At 49.2% G+C, this 19582-nt stretch overlaps 4 non-coding genes across 4 annotated transcripts; all 4 read right to left on the bottom strand.

Moving 5' to 3' along the window:
- Positions 1-3443: 3443 nt before the first annotated feature.
- On the bottom strand, positions 3444-3516 carry TRNAK-CUU (transfer RNA lysine (anticodon CUU)). The gene has a single exon. It is a non-coding gene; the product is annotated as a tRNA-Lys (tRNA).
- A 2356-nt stretch (positions 3517-5872) lies between these two features.
- Positions 5873-5945, bottom strand: TRNAK-CUU (transfer RNA lysine (anticodon CUU)). Its single transcript has one exon. It is a non-coding gene; the product is annotated as a tRNA-Lys (tRNA).
- A 9269-nt stretch (positions 5946-15214) lies between these two features.
- On the bottom strand, positions 15215-15287 carry TRNAK-CUU (transfer RNA lysine (anticodon CUU)). The gene has a single exon. It is a non-coding gene; the product is annotated as a tRNA-Lys (tRNA).
- A 3191-nt stretch (positions 15288-18478) lies between these two features.
- On the bottom strand, positions 18479-18551 carry TRNAK-CUU (transfer RNA lysine (anticodon CUU)). The gene has a single exon. It is a non-coding gene; the product is annotated as a tRNA-Lys (tRNA).
- Between the last annotated feature and the right edge of the window lie 1031 nt (positions 18552-19582).

Raw genomic sequence — 19582 nt, 5'->3', positions numbered from 1 at the left:
AGGGCGCAGGAAAGGTTCGGCCTAGGACCACTCCCAGCGGCGCCTCCCAGGGCGGGAAGTTCTGCGTTGTGTGGAGTCCTGTGGGAATCGTGAGGCAAACTGCAGGATGTTTGTGTGTGTAGTTTTAAGCCTCAGCGAAATATCTGAAAAAGGTGAGAGTTAATGTTAAACACGAAAAAGGAGAAGCCTTTAACAAGCATCACGCCCAACATTGGGCTCGTACCCACAACCCTGAGATTAAGAGTCTCATGCGCTACCCACTGAGGTAGCCGGGCTATATCATTTCACACACCCTCTGTGTGTTCTTTGTGAGGAAGTAGTGTGTGGTTATCCCAGGAGGCCCCTTTGTTTCATTTTCTCTGCTGCTGACTCGACACAGGCACCTTTCTCTTTCTCCATCTTTCGCTCTACCCCAGCCTTATGTCCCCATCAGTCTCTCTGGAGCTCAGTCTGGTACATACATGCATCTGTCCTCTCAACCTGTCTCTGGGCACATACTTAAATGTCCAGTAGAGAACAGTGTGAACTCTCCCTGTTTCGCGAGGTGGCAGTCAGCCTCCAGAGCTGTGTTCCGGAGGTTGCCGGAATGGCCGAGCGGTGTAAAGCGCCACATTCAAGAGCAGTATCTTCCCCAGTTCTGTGATCAAATCCCGCAGTCGACATAAAGTAGTTTTCATACCTACTTTAATCATAACACCAGCGGGGATGAGACCTTAAACTCCTCTTTTTGAAAGGATGGGGGGGGACAGGACGGACCGGAGCGGACTCCGAGCTCGCTGTAAGCACGGGCAGCTCAGGCTAGGAAAGGGCGCATGAAAGACTCGGCCTCGGACCGCTCCCAGCGGCGCCTCCCAGGGCGGGAAGTGCTGCGTTGTGTGGAGTCCTGTGGGAATCGTGAGGCAAACTGCAGGATGTGTGTGTGTGCAGTTTTAAGCCTCAGCGAAATATCTGAAAAAGGTGAGAGTTAATGTTAAACCCGAAAATGGAGAAGCCTTTAAAAAGCATCACGCCCAACGTGGGGCTTGAACCCACAACACTGAGATTAAGAGTATCATGCTGTACCGACTGAGCTAGCCAGGCTGCTGTTCCTATGTCATTTCACACACCCTCTGTGTGTTCTTTGTGAGGAAGTAGTGTGTGGTTATCCCAGGAGGCCCCTTTGTTTCATTTTCTCTGCTGCTGACTCGACACAGGTACCTTTCTCTTTCTCCATCTCTCGCTCTACCCCAGTCTTATGTCCCCATCAGTCTCTCTGGAGCTCACTCTGGTACATACATGCATCTATCCTCTCAACCTGTCTCTGGGCACATACTTAAATGTCCAGTAGAGAACAGTGTGAACTCTCCCTGTTTCGCGAGGTGGCAGTCAGCCTTCAGAGCCGTGTTCCGGAGGCTGCCGGAATGGCCGAGCGGTGTAAGGTGCCACATTCAAGAGAAGTATCTTCCCCAGTCCTGTGATCAAATCCCGCTGCTGAAATAAAGTAGTTTTCATACCTATTTTAATCATAACACCAGCGGGGATGAGACCTTAAACTCCTCTTTTTGAAAGGATGGGGGGGACAGGACGAACCGGAGCGGACTCCGAGCTCGCTGTAAGCACGGGCGGCTCAGGCTAGGAAAGGGCGCAGGAAAGGCTCGGCCTAGGACCACTCCCAGCGGCGCCTCCCAGGGTGGGAAGTGCTGCGTTGTGTGGAGTCCTGTGGGAATCATGAGGCAAACTGCAGGATGCTTGTGTGTGTAGTTTTAAGCCTCAGCGAAATATCCGAAAAAGGTAAGAGTTAATGTTATACCCGAAAAAGGAGAAGCCTGGAAAAAGCATGACGCCCATCATGGGGCTCGAACCCACAACTTTGAGATTAAGAGTCTCATGCACTACTCACTGGGCTAGCCAGGCTGCTGTGACTATATCATTTCACACACCCTCTGTGTGTTCTTTGTGAGGAAGTAGTGTGTGGTTATCCCAGGAGGCCTCTTTGTTTCATTTTCTCTGCTGCTGACTCGACACAGGCACCTTTCTCTTTCTCCATCTCTCGCTCTACCCCAGTCTTATGTCCCCATGAGTCTCTCTGGATCTCACTCTGGTACATACATGCATCTGTCCTCTCAACCTGTCTCTGGGCACATACTTAAATGTCCAGTAGAGAACAGTGTGAACGCTCCCTGTTTCGCGAGGTGGCAGTCAGCCTCCAGAGCTGTGTTCCGGAGGCTGCCGGAATGGCCGAACGGTGTAAGGCGCCACATTCAAGAGCAATATCTTCCCCATTCCTGTGATCAAATCCTGCTGCCGACATAAAGTAGTTTTCATACCTACTTTAATCATAACACCAGCGGGGATGAGACCTTAAACTCCTCTTTTTGAAAGGATGGGGGGGGACAGGACGGACCGGAGCGGACTCCGAGCTCGCTGTAAGCACGAGCGGCTCAGGCTAGGAAAGGGTGCAGGAAAGGCTCGGCCTAGGACCGCTCCCAGCGGCGCCTCCCAGGGCAGGAAATGCTGCGTTGTGTGGAGTCCTGTGGGAATCGTGAGGCAAACTGCAGGATGTGTGTGTGTGTAGTTTTAAGCCTCAGCGAAATATCTGAAAAAGGTGAGAGTTAATGTTAAACCCGAAAATGGAGAAGCCTTTAAAAAGCATCACGCCCAAAGGGGGGCTCAAACCCACGACCCTGAGATTAAGAGTCTCATGCTCTACCGACTGAGATAGCCGGGCTGCTGTGCCTGTGTCATTTCACACACCCTCTGTGTGTTCTTTGTGAGGAAGTAGTGTGTGGTTATCCCAGGAGGCCCCTTTGCTTCATTTTCTCTGCTGCTGACTCGAGACAGGCACCTTTCTCTTTCTCCATCTCTCGCTCTACCCCAGTCTTATGTCCTCATCAGTCGATCTGGAGCTCACTCTGGTACGTACATGCATCTGTCCTCTCAACCTGTCTCTGGGCACATACTTAAATGTCCAGTAGAGAACAGTGTAAACTCTCCCTATTTCGCGAGGAGGCAGTCAGCCTCCAGAGCTGTGTTCCAGAGGCTGCCGGAATGGCCGAGTGGTGTAAGGTGCCACATTCAAGAGCCGTATCTTCCCCAGTCCCGTGATCAAATCCTGCTGCTGACATAAAGTAGTTTTCATACCTACTTTAATAATAACACCAGCAGAGATGAGACCTTAAACTCCTTTTTTTGAAAGGATGGGGGGGGACAGGACGGACCGGACTCCGAGCTCGCTGTAAGCACGGGCGGCTCAGACTAGGAAAGGGCGCAGGAAAGGTTTGGCCTAGGACCGCTCCCAGCGGCGCCTCCCAGGGCGGGAAGTGCTGCGTTGTATGGAGTCCTGTGGGAATCGTGAGGCAAACTGCAGGATGTGTGTGTCTGTAGTTTTAAGCCTCAGCGAAATATCTGAAAAAGGTGAGAGTTAATGTTAAACCCGAAAATGGAGAAGCCTTTAAAAAGCATCACGCCCAACGTGGGGCTCGAACCCACGACCCTGAGATTAAGAGTCTCATGCTCTACCGACTGAGCTAGCCGGGCTGCTGTGCCTTTGTCATTTCACACACCCTCTGTGTGTTCTTTGTGAGGAAGTAGTGTGTGGTTATCCCAGGAGGCCCCTTTGTTTAATTTTCTCTGCTGCTGACTCGACACAGGCACCTTTCTCTTTCTCCATCTCTCGCTCTACCCCAGTCTTATGTCCCCATCAGTCTCTCTGGAGCTCACTCTGGTACATACATGCATCTGTCCTCTCAACCTGTCTCTGGGCACATACTTAAATGTCCAGTAGAGAACAGTGTGAACTCTCCCTGTTTCGCGAGGTGGCAGTCAGCCTCCAGAGTCGTGTTCCGGAGGCTGCCGGAATGGCCGAGCGGTGTAAGGCGCCACATTGAAGAGCAGTATCTTCCCCAGTCCCGAGATCAAATCCTGCTGGTGACATAAAGTAGTTTTCATACCTACTTTAATCATAACACCAGCGGGGATGAGACCTTAAACTCCTCTTTTTGAAAGGATGGGGGGTGACAGGACAGACCGGAGCGGACTCCGAGCTCGCTGTAAGCACGGGCGGCTCAGGCTAGGAAAGGGCGCAGCCTAGGACCGCTCCCAGCGGCGCCTCCCAGGGCGGGAAGTGCTGCGTTGTGTGGAGTCCTGCGGGAATCGTGAGGCAAACTGCAGGATGTGTGTGTGTGTGTAGTTTTAAGCCTCAGCGAAATATCTGAAAAAGGTGAGAGTTAATGTTAAACGGGAAAATGGAGAAGCCTTTAAAAAGCATCACGCCCAACGTGGGGCTCGAACTCACGACCCTGAGATTAAGAGTCTCATGCTCTATCGACTGAGCTAGCCAGGATGCTGTGCCTATGTCATTTCACACACCCTCTGTGTGTTCTTTGTGAGGAAGTAGTGTGTGGTTATCCCAGGAGGCCCCTTTGTTTCATTTTCTCTGCTGCTGACTCGACACAGGCACCTTTCTCTTTCTCCATCTCTCCCTCTACCCCAGTCTTATGTCCCCTTCAGTCTCTCTGGAGCTCACTCTGGTACATACATGCATCTGTCCTCTCAACCTGTCTCTGGGCACATACTTAAATGTCCAGTAGAGAACAGTGTGAACTATCCCTGTTTCGCGAGGTGGCAGTCAGCCTCCAGAGCCATGTTCTGGAGGCTGCCGGAATGGCCGAGCGGTGTAAGGCGCCACATTCAAGAGTAGTATTTTCCCCAATCCCGTGATCAAATCCCGCTGCAGACATAAAGTAGTTATCATACCTACTTTAATCATAACACCACCGGGGATGCAACCTTAAACTCCTCTTTTTGAAGGGATGGGGGGGAACAGGACGGACTGGAGCGGACTCCGAGCTCGCTGGAAGCACGGGCGGCTCAGGCTAGGAAAGGGCGCAGGAAAGGCTCGGCCTAGGACCGCTCCCAGCGTCGCCTCCCAGGGCGGGAAGTGCTGCGTTGTGTGGAGTCCTGTGGGAATCGTGAGGCAAACTGCAGGATGTGTGTGTGGGTGTAGTTTTAAGCCTCCGCGAAATATCTGAAAAAGGTGAGAGTTTATGTTAAACCCGAAAATGGAGAAGCCTAAGCAAAAGCATGAACGTGGGGTTCGAACCCACGACCCTGAGATTAAGAGTCTCATGCTCTACCGACTGAGCTAGCCAGGATGTTGTGCCTATGTCATTTCACACACCCTCTGTGTGTTCTTTGTGAGGAAGTAGTGTGTGGTTATCCCAGGAGGCCCCTTTGTTTCATTTTCTCTGCTGCTGCCTCGACAAAGGCACCTTTCTCTTTCTCCATCTCTCGCTCTATCCCAGTCTTATGTCCCCATCAGTCTCTCTGGAGCTCTCTCTGGTACATACATGCATTTGTCCTCTCAACCTGTCTCTGGGCACATACTTAAATGTCCAGTAGAGAACAGTGTGAACTCTCCCTGTGTCGTGAGGTGGCAGTCAGCCTCCAGAGCCGTGCTCTGGAGGCTGCCGGAATGGCAGAGCGGTGTAAGGCGCCACATTCAAGAGCAGTATCTTCCCCAGTCCTGTGATCAAATACCGCTGCTGACATAATGTAGTTTTCATACCTACTCTAATCATTACACCAGCGGGATGAGACCTTAAACTCCTCTTTTTGAAAGGATGGGGGGGGACAGGACGGACCGGAGCGGACTCCGAGCTCGCTGTAAGCACGGGCGGCTCAGGCTAGGAAAGGGCACAGGAAAGGCTCGGCCTAGGACCGCTCCCAGCGGCGCCTCCCAGGGCGGGAAGTGCTGCGTTGTGTGGAGTCCTGTGGGAATCGTGAGGCAAACTGCAGGATGTGTGTGAGTGTAGTTTTAAGCCTCAGCAAAATATCTGAAAAACGTGAGAGTTAATGTTAAACCCGAAAATGGAGAAGCCTTTAAAAAGCATCACTCCCAACGTGGGGCTTGAACCCACGACCCTGAGATTAAGAGTCTCATGCTCTACCAACTGAGCTAGCCGGGATGCTGTGCCTATGTCATTTCACACACCCTCTGTGTGTTCTGTGTGAGGAAGTAGTGTGTGGTTATCCCAGGAGGCCCCTTTGTTTAATTTTCTCTGCTGCTGACTCGACACAGGCACCTTTCTCTTTCTCCATCTCTCGCTCTACCCCAGTCTTATGTCCCCATCAGTCTCTCTGGAGCTCACTCTGGTACATACATGCATCTGTTCTCTCAACCCGTCTCTGGGCACATACTTGCAGTTGCTTTTGTCTCTTTGCCATTGTTTTGGGTACACTACACTCATCTGTCTCCCTGCATCCAGCCGCCTGTCTCTCTGGACCAGCTTCTGCTTACATACATGCAGCTCTCTTTCTGCTTCCAGCAGGCTGTCTCTCTTTGGGCCAGATTTCAGAAGCCCCCACTGCCACCTTGCGCCACATTTGCATCAGTTTTAAAGCAAATGTGGTGCTAAGGTGGCATTTTCACCTGCGCCATATTTACAAAGTGGCGCAATGCATGCATTCTGCCACTTTGTAACCCCTTGCGCCACATTATGCCTGCGCCAGGCATAATGTATGCAAGGGTGGTGTTCAGGTGCTAGTAGGCCCGAAAGAATGGCACAGTGAAATTTACCAGATTTCACTGCGCCACTTTTTCTCTCATTTTGCACAGCTGGTCAGAGCAGGCATTAAAATGACGCACCCATTTAAATCAATGCGCCTCCTTGCACTTTGCTACACTAGCATCAAATATTTTGGCGCTAGTGTAGCAAAGCGCCACAATAGCGTCAAACATTTTGATGCTATTGTTCTAACTACCACCATGGTGTGCCTTATGTTAAATACGGCACAGCTATGACGTTGTAGGTGCCTCTAGGGTGGCACAGAAAAAGTGGCTCGTCAGAGCTAATGAGCTACTTTTTTATCAATCTGGGTTTTTGTGTGTCTTCACTTGAATGAAAAGATTCTGAAGCAGCCCGCCCTGTGTGCATTTCCACCAACCATTAATACCCACTCCAGTCTGTCACCCCGGACAGATAAATAGCTTTGGAGGCGGTTCATAGCGCAAATACGTGTCTGTGAAAACAAGACAAAGTTGTTTTTCTGCCTCAGTTACATTTCCACCTTCCATTACATTCAGGGACACAGGCACAGACTCTGACAGAGAGAGTGTGAAGAGCAGAGTGACCGCATAGCACCTCACAGCCTTGCTACATTGAGCTACAACAGCTGAAGAGAGTGAAGGATTAACTGGACAACACACAGAGTTCCACTGGCTTGCGAGGCCCGACAGCAACTGACTCAGAAGGGCAGACTGGCACAGTGGAAAGAGCACCAAGGCTGTGTAGAAGCATCACAGGTACAGAGTGGCACAGGGCAGACTGGTACACCACGGTAGTCAAGAAGCACCGCAGGTACAGACTGGCACAGGGCAGACTGGCACAATGCAAAGAGCTACATCAGGGTAGTCAAGAAGCATTGCAGGTATAGACTGGTGTAATGCAAAGTGCTGCACACAGGATGTGTAGAAGTATTAAAGGGGTAGATTGGTGCAGGTCAGACTGGTGCAATGCAGAGAGGTACAGGACTGATGTTAAGTGTCAAGATACAGACTGGCACAGGGCAGACTGGTGCAATGCAGATAAAAACAGCACTGATGTGAAGTATCATAGGAACCTGCAGGGTAGACTCGTACAATGCAGACAGCCGCAGCACTGATATGAAGTATCCCTGGCGCAGACTGATGCAGGGCAAACTGGCGACATGCAAAGAGCTACAATATAAATGTGAACTGTAGAATATCTGCCTTTTCTGCATAGTCACTACAATGGACCCTATATTTTTGCTGGTTTTAGAACTCTGTGCAGTTTACCCCTGCTATTAAGTAGTAAAGTGCCTGTGCTCCCCCTTTGAACATCGTTGAATTGGCATTCTTGTTAATGACATAGTTAATTTGCCAATAAGGTCCTGGTATATGGTACAAAGTGTACCAAAGACATGGAAGTTAAATGTCACTAGTGCTATGCAGCACATATTGTGACATCCACTACAGTGACAGTGCAAACCTGGCTTCAGGCTCATCATTATAGCCTGGCTGTTGCATATGGAAGATGCCATTCAATCAGACAAAATAAAACCTCTCAATAAGTAAAAACCTCCCTTTTAAATATTAACAACTCATCCCAATGTAGGTGTTGTAGTCCGCTAGACAGGAAACATGGTATTTAACCATAGGGCATGTAGAACTTTTATGTTAACATGTCCTTACAGTGATTAGCACCCACAAGCTATTTTCCACTGTGGAATAACTAGCTGTCCTATTTAGAAATCCAGAGTACAGATTAAAATACTAATACTATATTTTGGGGATGGAACTAGTTACCAAAAAATTTAAACAACTATTTTAATAGTTAATAAAAATCCAATTCAATGGTGGGGTCGGATTTGTAATAGAAATTAAGGAAAAGTAACTTTTAGAAATCTATATTTTCCATGCCTGAAGTTCCTAGAGTCTAGTTTGCGTTGGCTCTGCAGCTTTTCACATCCAATAATTAGCCTTGAAAAGGTATGAAATGCTTCCCAGGAGCCGGTGCTGTAACAATACCTGAGGGGACCCTCTCGAAGGGAAGATAAGGGTGCTCCATCACCCCACCTTAGTCCTATTGCACTGGATGCATTGTTGCGCTATCCCTCTATACACTTTGTCTCACTGCACAGTCTCTAGGATATATTAGACCTTTTTGAAAACAGTTCCTCAAAGACAGTCAATCAATATCAGGACAACCCAAGATTCTACAAAAACCTTTTTATTTAAGTTAGTTTTGGATTATATAATCTGACTTCAAAACAACCTTACATTGCTACACTGATCTGGCTACAGAGAGAGGGAATGTAACCAAAGCTTCGCCATCCTGAGATCTACCTGGTTATACCTGTGTAGTGACTGGGTACAAACTGTACATTACATCAGGGATGGTATGAAAATAAGCAAAGCATTCATCACCCCGAGAGGAGGACAGTTTTACCCACACAGTGTTTAGAAATAGGCCACACATTTTCTCAGCATAGGCCTGTAAATATCCCCAATACTGATAACTGAAGAGTTTCACCCCTGTAATGGCTGGAAAAAAGTCTTATGTTATCACACAATAAATCTGTAATAACAATTACCCACACCTTTGCTATATAATTATACCCAGCATCATCGGAAGGGAAGTTTCCAGGCTTTCTGACAATGAAAGTGAAAAAGAACAATGTCTCTAAATAACAGGAAAACAATGCCTGGTTGTAGGAGGCTGGACTGGCTTGTAGTGAGTACCAAGGGGTACTTGCACCTTGCACCAGGCCCAGTTATCCCTTATTAGTGTATAGGGTGTCTAGCAGCTTAGGCTGATAGATAATGGTAGCTTAGCAGAGCAGCTTAGGCTGAACTAGGAGACGTGTGAAGCTACTACTGTACCACTTAGTGTCATATGCACAATATCATAAGAAAACACAATACACAGTTATACTAAAAATAAAGGTACTTTATTTTTATGACAATATGCCAAAGTATCTTAGAGTGTACCCTCAGTGAGAGGATAGGAAATATACACAAGATATATATACACAATAGCAAAAATATGCAGTATAGTCTTAGAAAACAGTGCAAACAATGTATAGTTACAATAGGATGCAATGGGGAAACATAGGGATAGGGGCAACACAAACCATATACTCCAAAAGTGGAATGCGAACCACGAATGGACCCCAAACCTATGTGACCTTGTAGAGGGTCGCTGGGACTATTAGAAAATAGTGAGAGTTAGAAAAATAACCCTCCCCAAGACCCTGAAAAGTGAGTGCAAAGTGCACTAAAGTTCCCCTAAGGACAAAAGAGTCGTGTTAGAGGAATAATGCAGGAAAGACACAAACCAGCAATGCAACAACTGTGGATTTCCAATCTAGGGTACCTGTGGAACAAGGGGACCAAGTCCAAAAGTCACAAGCAAGTCGGAGATGGGCAGATGCCCAGGAAATGCCAGCTGCGGGTGCAAAGAAGCTTTGACTGGACAGAGGAAGCTGAGGTTTCTGCAGGAACGGAAAGGGCTAGAGACTTCCCCTTTGGTGGACGGATCCCTCTCGCCTTGGAGAGTCGTGCAGAAGTGTTTTCCCACTGAAAGGACGCCAACAAGCCTTGCTAGCCGCAAATCGTGCGTTCGGCGTTTTTGGACGCTGCCGGGGCCCAGGAGAGACCAGGATGTCGCAAATTGGACCTGAAGAGAGAGGGGACGTCGCGCAAGACAAAGAGCCCTCACTGAAGCAGGTAGCACCCGGAGAAGTGCCAGAAACAGGCACTACGAGGATGCGTGAAACGGTGCTCGCCGAAGTTGCACAAAGGAGTCCCACGTCGCCGGAGACCAACTTAGAAAGTCGTGCAATGCAGGTTAGAGTGCCGTGGACCCAGGCTTGGCTGTGCACAAAGGATTTCCGCCGGAAGTGCACAGGGGCCGGAGTAGCTGCAAAGTCGCGGTTCCCAGCAATGCAGCCCAGCGAAGTGAGGCAAGGACTTACCTCCACCAAACTTGGACTGAAGAGTCACTGGACTGTGGGGGTCACTTGGACAGAGTCGCTGGATTCGAGGGACCTCGCTCGTCGTGCTGAGAGGAGACCCAAGGGACCGGTAATGCAGCTTTTTGGTGCCTGCGGTTGCAGGGGGAAGATTCCGTCGACCCACGGGAGATTTCTTTGGAGCTTCTGGTGCAGAGAGGAGGCAGGCTACCTCCACAGCATGCACAAGCAGGAAAACAGTCGAGAAGGCGGCAGGATCAGCGTTACAGAGTTGCAGTAGTCGTCTTTGCTACTATGTTGCAGGTTTGCAGGCTTCCAGCGCGGTCAGCAGTCGATTCCTTATCAGAAGGTGAAGAGAGAGATGCAGAGGAATGCTCATGCATTCGTTATCTAAAGTTTCCCCAGAGACAGAGACCCTAAATAGCCAGAAAAGAGGGTTTGGCTACCTAGGAAAGAGGATAGGCTAGCAACACCTGAAGGAGCCTATCACAAGGAGTCTCTGACGTCACCTGGTGGCACTGGCCACTCAGAGCCGTCCAGTGTGCCAGCAGCACCTCTGTTTCCAAGATGGCAGAGGTCTGGAGCACACTGGAGGAGCTCTGGACACCTCCCAGGGGAGGTGCAGGTCAGGGGAGTGGTCACTCCCCTTTCCTTTGTCCAGTTTCGCGCCAGAGCAGGGGCTAAGGGGTCCCTGAACCGGTGTAGACTGGCTTATGCAGAATTGGGCACATCTGTGCCCAAGAAAGCATTTCCAGAGGCTGGGGGAGGCTACTCCTCCCCTGCCTTCACACCATTTTCCAAAGGGAGAGGGTGTCACACCCTCTCTCAGAGGAAGTTCTTTGTTCTGCCATCCTGGGCCAGGCCTGGCTGGACCCCAGGAGGGCAGCTGCCTGTCTGAGGGGTTGGCAGCAGCAGCAGCTGCAGTGAAACCCCAGGAAGGGCAGTTTGGCAGTACCAGGGTCTGTGCTACAGACCACTGGGATCATGGGATTGTGCCAACTATGCCAGGATGGCATAGAGGGGTCAATTCCATGATCATAGACATGTTACATGGCCATATTCGGAGTTACCATTGTGAAGCTACATATAGGTAGTGACCTATATGTAGTGCACGCGTGTAATGGTGTCCCCGCACTCACAAAGTTCAGGGAATTGGCTCTGAACAATGTGGGGGCACCTTGGCTAGTGCCAGGGTGCCCTCACACTAAGTAACTGTGCACCCAACCTTTACCAGGTAAAGGTTAGACATATAGGTGACTTATAAGTTACTTAAGTGCAGTGTAAAATGGCTGTGAAATAACGTGGACGTTATTTCACTCAGGCTGCAGTGGCAGGCCTGTGTAAGAATTGTCAGAGCTCCCTATGGGTGGCAAAAGAAATGCTGCAGCCCATAGGGATCTCCTGGAACCCCAATACCCTGGGTACCTCAGTACCATATACTAGGGAATTATAAGGGTGTTCCAGTAAGCCAATGTAAATTGGTAAAAATGGTCACTAGCCTGTTAGTGACAATTTGGAAAGAAATGAGAGAGCATAACCACTGAGGTTCTGATTAGCAGAGCATCAGTGAGACAGTTAGTCACTACACAGGTAACACATTCAGGCACACTTATGAGCACTGGGGCCCTGGGTTACCAGGGTCCCAGTGACACATACAACTAAAACAACATATATACAGTGAAAAATGGGGGTAACATGCCAGGCAAGATGGTACTTTCCTACACTGGTCATTATCTTTTTTGTTTTGGCCTGAGGAGGACAACCTCCATGACATTAGCATTGTTAATATAGGGAAGTAAACATACTAACTTTTAAATAAAGGTGTGGTTATTCATGACTGCGAGGTCATGGTGTGTCAATTACTGACTTTTAATGATTACTAATGTTATTGATTATTGTTGAAATTGAAAAATTGGTTATTGATCAGTGTTGGTATTGTTTCTTTATGGTGGGAACATCTCAAGCGTAAGTCAAAAGGTTCATCTACCTACTCGCGTCCCCTTGTAAGTTTACTTATTACGGTCTGACGTGCTAACATCTGTTGTGTGACATTTAACCCCTGATGTCTTTGCAAGAATCCTCTATACTACATGGCCGGTGACAAGATTACATATGTTATAGTTGTTTTGTCTTGTGTGCTGTATGTGTCTACTCTGAGGCGTTTAAATCTAGGTGTCTCTTCTAGAGCTCCATGAAGTATGTCTGACCCAGGATGCGTTGCCATCGGGCTCTCATGGCAGACGCCATTAGCGATGTCTTTACTGCAACATTTGATTTGTAATCGAAAATATCTCACTAGTGATGAACCTTCTGGGAACAGTCCCTTTAGATGTGGCTTAGGGGACAGTTTATAACGTAAGTCTGTGACATTCTTCTCAATTGTGAATGTGAGATAGAGAATCTGGCATTGCTGAAAGCTGTTTCAGGAAGTATGCTCAAGATGTCTGTTGTGAAACATTTACATGCTGCTATCTCTGCTAAAAAGAGGCGATGCCTGTGGCATAAATGTCTGGTACAGCAGATGCCAACGTCTGTGCTTTTACTATGAATTCAGTGCCAGATGCCTGTTCCAAGAGATCTGGGTTCCAGATGTGTGAACTAGAATATCTCATAGGAGATGTCAGTGAAATGATATTAAATCATTGGTTTATGTTCATGAACGTCAATTCACCGAAATGCCGGGGGTAGCAGAAGTGACATCACACGACCTTTGACCTCCACTTTCACTCACACACACATACTTATAAAAACATACAAATTGACACTTGCATACATTCTCTCTCACATAAATACCCTCTCACCCGCAAGCATGCACACAATAGACATTTACAAGCATTTTTTACTTACCTCAGCTGCCATGGACAGGCATATCCCAGCTAACTGTACTCCATTTTTATTACACTAATAGTGAATAATATATTATTTTTCACTATTAGTGTAATAAAAAAATTGACAGACTACAAAGAGTGGAGCCCAAACTGAAGTCCATAAAGACGAGTTGCCACTGTGTTCCTGGCATTGAATTTGCCATGAATAACATTTATGTTTATGTCCCAGAAAGGTCTGGTGCCGGGTTTGAAGGGGCAGGGTGGATTAGTAAGGGCAGTTGTGTAATATTAAGCGGCAGCCTTGGGCTCTGTGGCCTTTAGGGTCTGACACCTGCTCTAGATGGAGAGATGTGTAAATTAGACAATGATTTTTCTAGTTCCTGACGTGATATGCCTTTTCTGACGCGTCCTTGAATGAGCAAGCCGTGGTATGTGCTGTAAAAGCATTGGGGTTGGGGGTGTGATGTAGAAGGTTGAAGTGATGGTGTTTATTGTTAAACATTTGGTCCTTCGATGCCCGTCTTGCAGCAGCGTCTCCCTGATGTCTGTTGAGGAGGCCCGTGCTGCTGAGGGTGTTGTGATAAATGTCCATTAAAGAAGATTGTGAACTCTTCCTCTTTCGCGAGGTGGCAGTCAGCCTCCAGAGCCGTGTTCCCGAGGCATGCCGTGGGCTGCCGGAATGGCCGAGTGGTGTAAGGTGCTGCATCCAAAAGCAGCATTTTCCCCAGTCCCGTGATCAAATCCCACTGCCGACATAAAGTAGTTTTCATACCTACTTTAATCATAACACCAGCGGGGATGAGACCTTAAACTCATTTTTTTTAAAGGATGGGGGGGGAACAGGACGGACCGGAGCGGACTCCGAGCTCGTTGTAAGCATGGGCGGCTCACGCTATGAAAGGGCGCAGGAAAGGCTCGGCCTAGGACCGCTCCCAGCGGCGCCTCCCAGGGCGGGAAGTGCTGCGTTGTGTGGAGTCCTGTGGGAATCGTGAGGCAAACTGCAGGATGTGTGTGTGTGTAGTTTTAAGCCTCAGCGAAATATCTGAAAAAGGTGAGAGTTAATGTTAAACCCGAAAATGGAGAAGCCTTTAAAAAGCATCACCCCCAACGTGGGGCTCGAACCCACGACCCTGAGATCAAGAGTCTCATGCTCTACCGACTGAGCTAGCCAGGATACTGTGTCTTTGTTATTTCACACACTCTCTGTGTGTTCTTTGTGAGGAAGTAGTGTGTGGTTATCCCAGGAGGCCCCTTGGTTTCATTTTCTCTGCTGCTGACTCGACACAGGAACCTTTCTCTTTCTCCATCTTTCGCTCTACCCCAGTCTTATGTCCCCATCAGTCTCTCTGGAGCTCACTCTGGTACATACATGAATCTGTCCTCTCAACCTGTCTCTGGGCACATACTTAAATGTCCAGTAGAGAACAGTGTGAACTCTCCCTGTTTCGCGAGGTGGCAGTCAGCCTCCAGAGCGGTGTTCCGGAGGCTGCCGGAATGGACGAGCGGTGTAAGGCGTCACATTCAAGAGCAGTATCTTCCCCAGTCCTGTGATTAAATCCCGCTGCCGACATAAAGTAGTTTTCATACCTACTTTAATCATAACACCAGCATGGATGAGTCCTTAAACTCCTCTTTTTGAAAGGATGGGGGGGGACAGGACGGACCGGAGCGGACCCCGAGCTCGCTGTAAGCACGGGCGGCTCAGGCTAGGAAAGGGTGCAGGAAAGGCTCGGCCTAGGACCGTTCCCAGTGGCGCCTCCCAGGGCGGGAAGTGCTGCGTTGTGTGGAGTCCTGTGGGAATCGTGAGGCAAACTGCAGGATGTGTGTGTGTGTAGTTTTAAGCCTCAGCGAAATATCTGAAAAAGGTGAGTTAATGTTAAACCCGAAAATGGAGAAGCCTTTAAAAAGCATCACGCCCAACGTGGGGCTTGAACCCACGACCCTGAGATTAAGAGTCTCATGCTCTACCAACTGAGCTAGCCGGGCTGCTGTGGCTATGTCATTTCACACACCCTCTGTGTGTTCTTTGTGAGGAAGTAGTGTGTGGTTATCCCAGGAGGCCCCTTTGTTTCATTTTCTCTGCTGCTGACTCGACACAGGCACCTTTCTCTTTCTCCATCTCTCGCTCTACCCCAGTCTTATGTCCCCATCAGTCTCTCTGGAGCTCACTCTGGTACGTACATGCATCTGTCCTCTCAACCTGTCTCTGGGCACATACTTAAATGTCCAGTAGAGAACAGTGTGAACTCTCCCTGTTTCGCGAGGTGACAGTCAGCCTCCATAGCCATGTTTCGGAGGCTGCCGGAATGGCCGAGCGGTGTAAGGCACCACATTCAAGAGCAGTATCTTCCCCAGTCCTCTGATCAAATCCCACTGCCGACATAAAGTAGTTTTCATACCTACTTTAATCATAACACCAGCGGGGATGAGACCTTAAACTCCTCTTTTTGAAAGGATGGGGGGGGACAGGACGGACCGGAGCGGACTCCGAGCTCGCTGTAAGCACGGGCGGCTCAGGCTAGGAAAGGGCGCAGGAAAGGCTCAGCCTAGGACCGCTCCCAGTGGCGCCTCCCAGGGAGGGAAGTGCTGCGTTGTCTGGAGTCCTGTGGGAATCGTGAGGCAAACTGCAGGATGTGTGTGTGTGTGTGTAAATTTAAGCCTCAGCGAAATATCTGAAAAAAGTGAGAGTTAATGTTAAACCCAAAACTGGAGAAGCCTTTAAAAAGAATCACGCCCAAGGTGGGGCTAGAACCCACTACCCTGAGATTAAGAGTCTCATGCTCCACCGACTGAGCTAGCCAGGCTGCTGTACCTATATCATTTCACACACCCTCTGTGTGTTCTTTGTGAGGAAGTAGTGTGTGGTTATCCCAGGAGTCCCCTTTGTTTCATTTTCTCTGCTGCTGACTCCACACAGGCACCTTTCTCTTTCTCCATCTCTCGCTCTACCCCAGTCTTATATCCCCATCAGTCTCTCTGGAGCTCACTCTGGTACATACATGCATCTGTCCTCTCAACCTGTCTCTGGGCACATACTTAAATGTCCAGTAGAGAACAGTGTGAATTCTCCCTGTTTCGCGAGGTGGCAGTCAGCCTCCAGAGCCATGTTCCGGAGGCTGCTGGAATGGCTGAGCGGTGTAAGGCGCCACATTCAAGAGCAGTATCTGCCCCAATCCTGTGATCAAATCCTGCTGCTGACATAAAGCAGTTTTCATACCTACTTTAATCATAACACGTCGGGGATGAGACCTTAAACTCCTCTTTTTGAAAGGATGGGGGGGGGGGCAGGACGGACCGGAGCGGACTCCGAGCTCGCAGTAAGCACGGGTGGCTCAGGCTACGAAAGGGCGCAGGAAAGGCTCGGCCTAGGACCGCTACCACCGGCACCTCCCAGGGCGGGAAGTGCTGCATTGTGTGGAATCCTGTGGGAATCGTGAGGCAAACTGCAGGAGGTGTGTGTGTCTAGTTTCAAGCCTCAGCGAAATATCTGAAAAAGGTGAGAGTTAATGTTAAACCCGAAAATGGAGAAGCCTTTAAAAAGCATCACAGCCAACGTGGGGCTTGAACCCACAACCGTGAAATAAAGAGTCTCATGCTCTACCAACTGAGCTAGCCGGGCTGCTGTGCCTATGTCATTTCACACACCCTCTGTGTGTTCTCTGTGAGGAAGTAGTGTGTGGTTATCCCAGGAGGCCCCTTTGTTTCATTTTCTCTGCTGCTGACTCGACACAGGCACCTTTCTCTTTCTCCATCTCTCGCTCTACCCCAGTCTTATGTCCCCATCCGTCTCTCTGGAGCTCACTCTGGTACATATATGCATCTGTCCTCTCAACCTGTCTCTGGGCACATACTTAAATGTCCAGTAGAGAACAGTGTGAACTCTCCCTGTTTCGCGAGATGGCAGTCAGCCTCCAGAGCCGTGTTCCGGAGGCTTCCGGAATGGCCAAGCTGTATAAGGCGCCACATTCAAAGGTGGTATCTTCACCAGTCCCGTGATCAAATCCTGCTGCCGACATAAAGTAGTTTTCACACCTACTTTAATCATAACACCAGCGGGGATGAGACCTTAAACTCCTCTTTTTGAAAGGATGGGGGGGACAGGAAGGACCAGAGCAGACTCCGACCTCGCTGTAAGCACGGGCGGCTCAGGCTAGGAAAGGGCGCAGGAAAGGCTCGGCCTAGGACCGCTCCCAGCGGCACCTCCCAGGGCCGGAAGTGCTGCGTTGTGTGGAGTCCTGTGGGAATCGTGAGGCAAACTGCAGGCTGTGTGTGTGTGTGTAGTTTTAAGCCTCAGCGAAATATCTGAAAAAGGTGAGAGTTAATGTTAAACCCGAAAATGGAGAAGCCTTTAAAAAGCATCACACCCAACATGGGGCTCGAACCCACGACCCTGAGATTAAGAGTCTCATGCTCTACCGACTGAGCTAGCCGGGCTGTTGTGCCTATGTCATTTCACACACCCTCTGTGTTCTTAGTGAGGAAGTACTATGTGGTTATCCCAGGAGGCCCCTTTGTTTCATTTTCTCTGCTGCTGACTCGACACAGGCACCTTTCTCTTTCTCCATCTCTCGCTCTATCCCAGTCTTATGTCCCCATCAGTCTCTCTGGAGCTCACTCTGGTACATACATGCATCTGTCCTCTCGACCTGTCTCTGGGCACATACTTAAATGTCCAGTAGAGAACAGTGTGAACTCTCCCTGTTTCGCGAGGTGGCAGTCAGCTTCCAGAGCTGTGCTCCGGAGGCTGCCGGAATGGCCAAACGGTGTAAAGCGCCACATTGAAGAGCAGTATCTTCCCCAGTCCAATGGTCAAATCCCGCTGCCGACATAAAGTAGTTTTCATACCTGCTTTAATCATAAAACCAGCGGGGATGAGACCTTAAACTCCTCTTTTTGAAAGGATGGGGGGGGGGGGATAGGACGGACCGGAGCGGACTCCGAGCTCGCTGTAAGGACTGGCGGATCAGGCTAGGAAAGGGCGCAGGAAAGGCTCGGCCTAGGACTGATCCCAGCGGCGCCTCCCAGGGCGGGAAGTGCTGCGTTGTGTGGAGTCCTGTGGGAATCGTGAGGCAAACTGCAGGATGTGTGTGTGTGTAGTTTTAAGCCTCAGCGAAATATCTGAAAAAGGTGAGAGTTAATGTTAAACCCGAAAATGGAGAAGCCTTTAAAAAGCACTACGCCCAACGTGGGGCTCAAACCCACGACCCTGAGATTAAGAGTCTCATGCTCTACCGACTGAGCTAGCCGGGCTGCTGTGCCTGTGTCATTTCACACACCCGCTGTGTGTTCTTTGTGAGGAAGTAGTGTGTGGTTATCCCAGGAGGCCCCTTTGTTTCATTTTCTCTGCTGCTGACTCGACACTGGCACCTTTCTCTGTCTCCATCTCTCGCTCTACCCCAGTCTTATGTCCCCATCAGTCTCTATGGAGCTCTTTCTGGTACATACATTGTGAGAAGGTAGCCTCTTTCTAGCCTTGTTACCCCCACTTTTGGCCTGTTTGTGAGTGTATGTCAGGGTGTTTGTCACTGTTTTCACTATCTCACTGGGATCCTGATAGCCAGGCCTCAGTGCTCATAGTGAAAACACTATGTTTTCAGTATGTTTGTTATGTGTCACTGGGATCCTGCTGGTCAGGACCCCAGTGCTCATAGGTTTGTGGCCTATATGTATGTGTCACTGGGACCCTGTCACACAGGGCCCCAGTGCTCATAGGTGTGCATGTATATGTTCCCTGTGTGGTGCCTAACTGTCTCACTGAGGCTCTGCTAACCAGAACCTCAGTGGTTATGCTCTCTCATTACTTTCAAATTGTCACTAACAGGCTAGTGACCAATTTTACCAATTTACATTGGCTTACTGGAACACCCTTATAATTCCCTAGTATATGGTACTGAGGTACCCAGGGTATTGGGGTTCCAGGAGATCCCTATGGGCTGCAGCATTTCTTTTGCCACCCATAGGGAGCCCTGACAATTCGTACACAGGCCTGCCACTGCAGCCTGAGTGAAATAACGTCCACGTTATTTCACAGCCATTTTACACTGCACTTAAGTAACTTATAAGTCACCTATATGTCTAACCTTTACCTGGTAAAGGTTAGGTGCAAAGTTACTTAGTGTGAGGGCACCCTGGCACTAGCCAAGGTGCCCCCACATTGTTCAGAGCCAATTCCCTGAACTTTGTGAGTGCGGGGACACCATTACACGCGTGCACTACATATAGGTCACTACCTATATGTAGCTTCACAATGGTAACTCCGAATATGGCCATGTAACATGTCT

Source organism: Pleurodeles waltl, chromosome 6, assembly GCF_031143425.1.
Source record: "Pleurodeles waltl isolate 20211129_DDA chromosome 6, aPleWal1.hap1.20221129, whole genome shotgun sequence".
NCBI lineage: Eukaryota > Metazoa > Chordata > Amphibia > Caudata > Salamandridae > Pleurodeles > Pleurodeles waltl.
The sequence above is the reverse complement of the archived record's forward strand: the minus strand, read 5'-3'. Positions and strand labels throughout refer to the sequence as shown.